Source organism: Etheostoma cragini, chromosome 7, assembly GCF_013103735.1.
Source record: "Etheostoma cragini isolate CJK2018 chromosome 7, CSU_Ecrag_1.0, whole genome shotgun sequence".
Taxonomy (NCBI): Eukaryota; Metazoa; Chordata; class Actinopteri; order Perciformes; family Percidae; genus Etheostoma; species Etheostoma cragini.
This window is the reverse complement of record NC_048413.1, coordinates 3,191,078-3,198,874: the sequence shown is the minus strand read 5'-3', so window position 1 is coordinate 3,198,874 and position 7,797 is coordinate 3,191,078. Positions and strand designations below refer to the sequence as shown.

Here is a 7,797-nt window from a genome sequence, read left to right as displayed (position 1 = left end):
CCCAGTCAATCACGCATGGAGGTGCAGCTTGCTGCTGGGCTCGATTGGGCATGAAAACACACAAGTGTGCATTGACCTCTGGACTATTTCTTCCGCAGAGCACATGTGAGGACCGTGCGTACCTCTTTTATGATTCCCGCTCATTTCTTTCTCTGAATGCCAGACAAACATCCCCCCCATGCCTTATTAGCACCATCATAGAACATAAGAAAAACAGAGGTTGGATCCAAAAAAAAAGAGACCGAAAACCAAACAGCCAGGTGGGTTTGGTTAATGAGCATGAAGCACAGATGAAAGAGTTGGTCTGTGCACCTCATGTGGACAAGCACCTGAGGTGAAGAGCAGCAACAACAAGCATCCACCTCCTCTTAAAAAAGCAATCAAAATAAAATAACGCTTCTGCGCTGTTGCCTTCGTTGTTTGACACAAGCCCGCATGTAGGCAGAAATAAAAATGCTGCCTAAAAAAACACCAATAGTCAAACTGCTTTGGATTGGAAATGGATTTTACCAGCCAGTTTAACTGCAAAGATGAATCGATTAATTTCCAACTATTTGGATAACTGCTTCGAGTCATTTCTTAACCCTCCTGTTGTCCCCAGGGTCAAATTTGACCCATTTTCAAAAAGTTTCTAAATAAGAAATTTGGGTTTCCTTCAACCAAATTGTAAAAAAAAAAAAATGTTTATTTAATGTCATAGTATTTTACGAAAAAGATTTTTAAGAACACTGAAAAAAGGGACAGAAATGTAGGGAAAAAACAACAAAAAATGTCCAAAAAACGCAGGAATAATTGACAAAGACATTGTAAAAAGTGAGAAAGAATTTGAGGAAAAGTTTGTCAAAAAGTAAAATCTTTAAAACTTCAAAACAACTACAAAAATGTCCCCAAAAAATGAACAAAAGAACTTGGGGAAAAGTGACCAAAGTTTAAGGAGGTTTTAACTTCAAATTTTGACCCCCAAAAACTAAATGTTGGTCTACGGGAGACAACACGAGGGTTAAGAACGAAATGTAAACATTCTCTGATTCAAGCTTCTGATGTGAATTTTGAATTTTTTTCTGGTTTCTTCACTTCTCTGTGACAGTGAAGTGAACGTCTCTGAGTTATGGACACATCAAGACATTTGAGGACGTTGTCTTGGGACTTCGGTAAGCACTGATTGTCATTTTTTGCCATTTTTTTGGACATTTCACAGATCAAACAACTTTACTACGTAATGATCAATCAAGGAAATAATCGACAATGGAAATCAGTGTTACTTGCATTCCTGCCTGCCAGCTTTCGGTGCTCTTACACAGCTTCTTCACACACTAATCACATGTTAAGATGCCGTGATAAAGTGTCTCATATGTGACTGCACTGCTGTTAGCAGGTGTTGTAGCACAAGCAGTGCTTGTCATCTGGCTGCAGATTGTAGATGAGCCATTTAAACTGGCAACTCATTATAAAAAACTGACCCTCTTAATATAGCAGGAAATGACTTTGACTCCTCTGCTGTATGGGATAGAGCAAAATGTGCTGAACTGGGGATTAGCAGGAATCGAAGCAGCCAGGTATTTAAGGCAAGCTAGAAGGCTTTTGTCCCCTTAGAGCTAAATATTGCCAGGGATGATTATACCTATTCAGGCTCTGAATGGACCTAAAGGGAAATTATGACTATTATGGAGATAACTGCATAAAGTCGTGTTTGAGGGCTATAGCAACGGTCTGGAAAAAGCACAAGTCCCTGGAGGATTGTCTGAGCCAGGGGAGGTTACAACAGGTTAGTCACTGACACTAGAAAAAGTGATTCTTTCAGTCTCAAAAAATTAAGATAAAGTGTTCTCTCTCCCTCGCTCTTTCACCTGCAAATTAGAAAAACTCTCTTACAGTAGCAGGACAGCGGGAGCAGAGGTTGTATTTTGTTATGAGTGGTGTGTGGCCGAGCTCTGATGTTGTCTCCCACGCCTAGGCTATTCCTCTGAGAACGAGACTGGAGGACGATGGAGAGCCGGGTGACAGCCTATTGGAAGTGTGATGTGCCAGTGGGAGGGGGGGATGACGGAGTAAACATTGCTGAAGATCCACGCTTTTATGCATGTGTGACTGGCTGCATCCTCTTTGGTGGTACACGCACAAGGTCTTCTATGTCATTTTGACATGCACACACACAGGTGAGGGTACACAAAGAAAGGAACACACATGCAGTATTCACAAGCTAAACCTCACAATGCTGGACAACAAACAACTTCATCTGAAAACACAATAAGAAGGCACTGTGAGTGCCCAAGGCTGTATTTCCACGCTAAACAAACCAAAATATATTGTGTATTTTTTTTGTGTGGACAAAACCCCAAATCCCCCTCTAATTGGCCTCCTTCTTCTACGAGAATTCACCTCTTATCCCCACCCCACCCCATGCTTACCGTACCATGCATTCCCCCCTGCTTATATGAGACTTGAGCGTGTTAGAAGTTAATGGAACCTATTAAGCATTTTAATAAGCTCAGCAAGTCCCAAAGAAGATAGTAAAATAAAGCTTTTTTTTGTGGGGGCTGTGCTGACTCCCCCTTAATATCTCTCCTTTTGAATGTCGGGGGGGAGGAAAGGAGGAGGGGGCACTTTGTTCTCATTCTCTTTTCCTTCTTGTCCTCCTCCTCATCTGCCTCCACTTCCGTCTTTCTATTAATTGAGTTTCATTAATGAACATCAGGATTTCATTATCCCACATAGTGTTTAAGAGGGGCCTTGCATCCTCCCTATCTCTGCTGTCGTAATGGCAGCAAGGGCGGAGGGGGGAGGGGGCCTATATTAGCGAGCCATGGAATGTCTTTCAATGAAACTAATGCCAAACACAATACACGCTCTCTTAATAACTCTGTACTCCATTGCTCTGCATGGGCGGAAATCTCATTACAAAAATGCTGAGGAGAAAAAATAATACAAGATTGAAAAGTCTCAAGGTGATAGAGGCAATGTTCTGTGATTCCATTAAAAGAACATTATGAAGAAAAGAAGAAGAAAGAAAGTGGGTGAAGAGAGCGGCTGTGGCAAAGCTTAAAAAGAAGACGAAGAGAATAGAGAGTGTAGTTTAATGTGAAAAAAGACGTGGCTGGCTGTTTATAGAATGTTCTGGTGGGGGTCATCAAGCATTTGAAGAGTTTCAGCAATAATGGACGGGCAGACAGAGAGAGAGACTGTGAAATGACAACAACCATGAGGAAGGTTGGGTCAGGGGTGTGGACAATGAAAGAAAAAGAGCGCGTGAAAATATTTCACTAATGTAGCAACAACAACAAAAAGAACACCAAGACACCAGTTCCACTTAGTGTACTGGAGAGTGAGGAAATCAAACACATTGCCAAAGCTTAGATATTGCTTTCAAAAAGCTTTTAGGAGAACGTGAGTGTCTGCGAGCTAAAAATCTTTCCCTATCAAGACAAAGAAAGCGGAAGGCACCTCAAATCTTTCAATAGCAAAGAGACCAGAGTTTCTTTTCAAATACAACACGCCTCAGCAGAGCAGAGTGCACCCTTCAAACGTGGTTCCAGGAACGTATTATACCTCCGCTACATAAAGGCACATGCCAGGTACATGCCATAATGTGTTTTCACCGGACAGGCAAGATGGATGGCGAAATGGGATCAAGCACTTCAAACAGGCAAAATAGAAAAAAAAGAGTCTGCACCACAGACATCTACAGGATAACATATAAATACTGCCCTCTGGCATTCAAATACATCAAGCCACCAGCCAATGATCTGCACCAATGGCTGCTGTATTTGTTGTGGTCACGGTAACTGGTTAAAGGGTAACTTGGTATTTTTTCAACTTGACAATATTGTCCCATGTTTGTGTGTCTTAGTGACTGATGGGAACAATAATCTTTGAAACTGGTCCAAAGTTAAGGAAGACCGTGGCAGTCGGCATCGGCAAAACAAGCTACAATGTAAGTTATTGGGCAATTGCGCATCTTCAATTTTGGTCCGCGGAAAGTGCTTGTTTTGCCAGTGGCAGGCTGTGATTGTTGTTCAAAGTGTCTGACAACGTTAGGGAAAGGATCTCTACAGAGGTCCACCTTTTTGTGTAGAGTAATAGAGAAAACACGCTGGGCGCGTAAGCTTGTTTCATTTCGGTGCCCATGTTACCCAATCTGTCCGTTCATACCGGTGGGGGCCTCTATTTCTTGCACGTGATGCGAGCAAATGCGTCAAGCCGGGCATGTAATCACATACAAGAAGACCACAGTGCAGCTGGACACATTTAAAAAAAAAAAAAAGCCCAGGTTTGTGCTGATTTTGACTGTCTTTAGACACACAGAGAGAGTGACACACACACAAACAGACAAAGCCATAAAAATCATAAGCCGTCTTGCTTTGTTTTGCCACTGTTCCAACATTCACTCTGTTTGAAATAACCTATTCATTTACCCCCTGACGTATGCTGGATGCTTACGCGCAAAAAATATTGCTTGGTCAGATTTCAGAGCTGTTTCTGGTTAAAAAAAAGGATTTTACCTATATTTACCTATATATATATCTGTCAGGATCCTTTAAATCCTGCTCAATCACATGCATTTCATTTTATTTTTGTTCTATGATATTCTACTTCAGCACTTCTTTCAGGAAAGGAACAGAGACCCAAATGAATGGAAATTCATGAAGCATTCATGTGAAATGCATATTTATGACCTACTGTAGTAGGGGCTATGAAGTCATATCTACTGTCTGCAAATGCAGCGGATGTATCAGATCTGGGCGGACACTTAACATAGGTGAAGAAAAGGGATGTTATTTTATTCAATCTATCTTAAGCCCTGCACTAGGTGAAAGAGCCACATTGCTTTTTACTTAGTCTAAAACTATCAAGGCCATATCTATACTAAGGACTCTACATTAAGCTAAGATTGTGGTGACTGCAGAGTGATATAAACTAATCTAATATAATTTCCAATAAAGTATAGATAGTACATCAGCAATTAAACACTCAAATATGAGGAAAATACTATCAGGAGATAATCTGGCCGTGTGAGAGACAGAGTACGTGTGAGAGGAATACAGAAAATGGGCATGTTGGAGGCATACAGAGACGGCGAGAGGCAGCCAGCTAATAATAATCAGAGAACAACTTTACATGCAGCGTCTTCAATGTTCCGCCCACGTAACTTAAGAAAATACTCTGCAAAGCATTCCCATCCTCCATTTAATTGGCTGAATTAATACGGCCATTAGTTGCGTGAACTGTAATTCTGTTGTTGAATCCTACTCCTCCTCCACGTTCTCAACCTTTCCCCTCATTTTTTCCTCTTGTCGTCCCTCTTGTCCTCCGCTTTTCCCTGTGCGCCGTGGCTAGTGATGGCACGGCACTCCATCTTCTGACTGGAGCGCACCGCAGAGAACGGGGCTAAATTATTAAGGGCTTCCTTTACTGGAGCGAACCACATTGCTACCACACTGCTGCTGTGCCATAGCTTCCCTCTGCATCATGTGCACATACTGTACCTACACTCTATACTAAACACACGCACTATACACTGTAACACAGCCTCCGAATACCAGTTGCGGTAAAGCTTTAAGGGTTGGTTGCTGTGGAGTTTTAACCATGTGAACAGACATGGTTCACATGGCGGCTGTGGCTCAGCGGTAGAGTGGTTGCCTGTCAATCGAAAGGTTGTTGGTTCAATCCCTGGCCCTGCAGTCCCCTGTCGAAGTGTCCCTGGGCAAGACACTGAACCCCGAGTTGCCCCCGATGCTGCGCATTGGAGTGTGATTGTGTGTGAGTGTTTATCTGATGAGCAGGTGGCACCTTGTACGGCAGCCTTGGCCACAGTGTATGAATGTTTCCTGTATGATGTAAAAGCGCTTTCAGTAGGCGCTATATAAATACAGCACATTTACATGATTACGGTTGTTGTCTGGTGTCAGAGCTTGTTGCCTGTCAATCAGTTTGAGGATACCAGCAGGTTAGGATTTGAACAAGAACAAGTCTGGTAATAATCTACAAGTTTCTTTCCAGACAAATTCCAGATAAAGGCCCAAACCGACCATTAATTTACCATATTAACAAGTATTGCCTGTTTGAGCCAAAACCTGCTTATTGGTCTGCACCATAGAAATCTAAATAATATCCCTAAATAATTAAAACCACACAAAGGAGCTCCTTTGTGATCCCACAGTTTATTTAGAGTTGCCTCTTCCTTCACCGCCCTGCTGCTGTAGCTAACAGCACCAAATCTACAGCTAAAAGCAGTAAATACACCATTAGCTTCTGTTAGAGTAATGCTTGCTGAAAACTACGGTGCCCGGGGGCCTCACAAAAAGGTTATGTATGCCGGTTTTCACGATGTGATGTACAAAAAATAAATAAACTTGCCGCGAGAATGTGTGCGCCACTACGCAAACTTTAGAGCAGCTGTGAATATGTGTGGGATGTTGGCAAAGGGTTTTAGAAAATTATTTATTTACTTTAAAAAAAGTATATGTTAGTGAGTTGTTCTTGAAGATGTGCGCCTTAAGTGAGAACGAATGGTCTGGGGCCACAGACAAGACAATACTGAGAGACACACTAATACTTTGTTGGTTTGTGGGGGGTCTGGGTGTCCTCTCCCAGGGAAGTTTTGAGCATCAACGACTTCATATCATGTATTCGGATGTTCTTTGATGCACCAATTTACGGTGGAAATGCCTTTATTTAGCCAATGTGAAGAAAGTAAAACAATTCAAAATATATCAAAACTACAATGGAAAGTATGCTGTCGCGTGTCATTGGGCATTTTTAAGAGGATATATGGAAATGCGGGAGTTTTCTTTGGATTTACTACGTATACCCGCGTATTACGTAGACTACACCACTGTATAATATGTAAATGATATGTAAAAAAGTGTATTTTGGAAATAGTTACCAACCCTGCCTTTAAATTAACAACAATTTGCATCCATTAAACACATTAAACTTTGATTACTATTGCAGGTCACTGAGGGGTCATGAAGATAACATGCTAAAACATCATGACACATAGAACTACTAACAGTTTTTGCACTATCGTCTGTAATGCTTGTGAGATTAGGTTTGTTTTTTCTTTTTAAAAAGGTCTGGCATGCTAGTTTGTGGACATATTCCCCTCTAAGGAAAAGCATGCAATGACAGCAGCGCAGCGACAGAAGCAAAGCTCTTTGCAACGACTCAAACATGTCATGGGATGCGCTTTCAACCCACTGTAATATAAATGAGAACAGGAAGTAGGATGGTTGACTTGGACAATCTTACTGCATGGTGGCTCTCTCCTGAAGCCACGTACACCTGACCCAGGGACTGTAAGCTCATTAGTAATTCACTTAGAACTACATCCAGAGTGACCCTAGTCTCATATTGCTAGACCTTACATTTAAAGCACTGACTGCTCAAAACAAGGTTATAAGGCATATTCTGACCCTCCCCATGACATCTCATCTTGATGCTTCTGATTTTAAGACTATTGGGTAGTTTAAAGTAGAAGACTGAGTCTCTCAGATTTACCGATGCATGGTACCTAGGACTGTGCATGGGGCTGTCCCCAAATATCTAATCAATTATTTTAACAGAGTAAGAGATGTTCACAGCTACTACTACTGACACCCCTACCCCTACTTCTACTAAACTCCTGAAAAAGCGCACTGGATTCTATCTCAGCCAACACAGCTTTATTCATTGCACCAGCATATTAGGATCCTTTTTTTTAAAGGCACCCAACATGCAAACAGACACAGGTAGACACAAAAAAATTATTTACATGCAGCTGATTCCCTAATGCCAGAACAGAGGGGGGGGGGGGGGGGG

General features: G+C 41.8%; 1 protein-coding gene across 1 annotated transcript in view; it reads right to left on the bottom strand.

Annotated features, from left to right (window-relative positions):
- Positions 1-7,797, bottom strand: part of plxna2 (plexin A2) — a 207,933-nt gene that overhangs the window by 22,408 nt on the left and 177,728 nt on the right. The gene's annotated exons all lie outside the window — the stretch shown is intronic.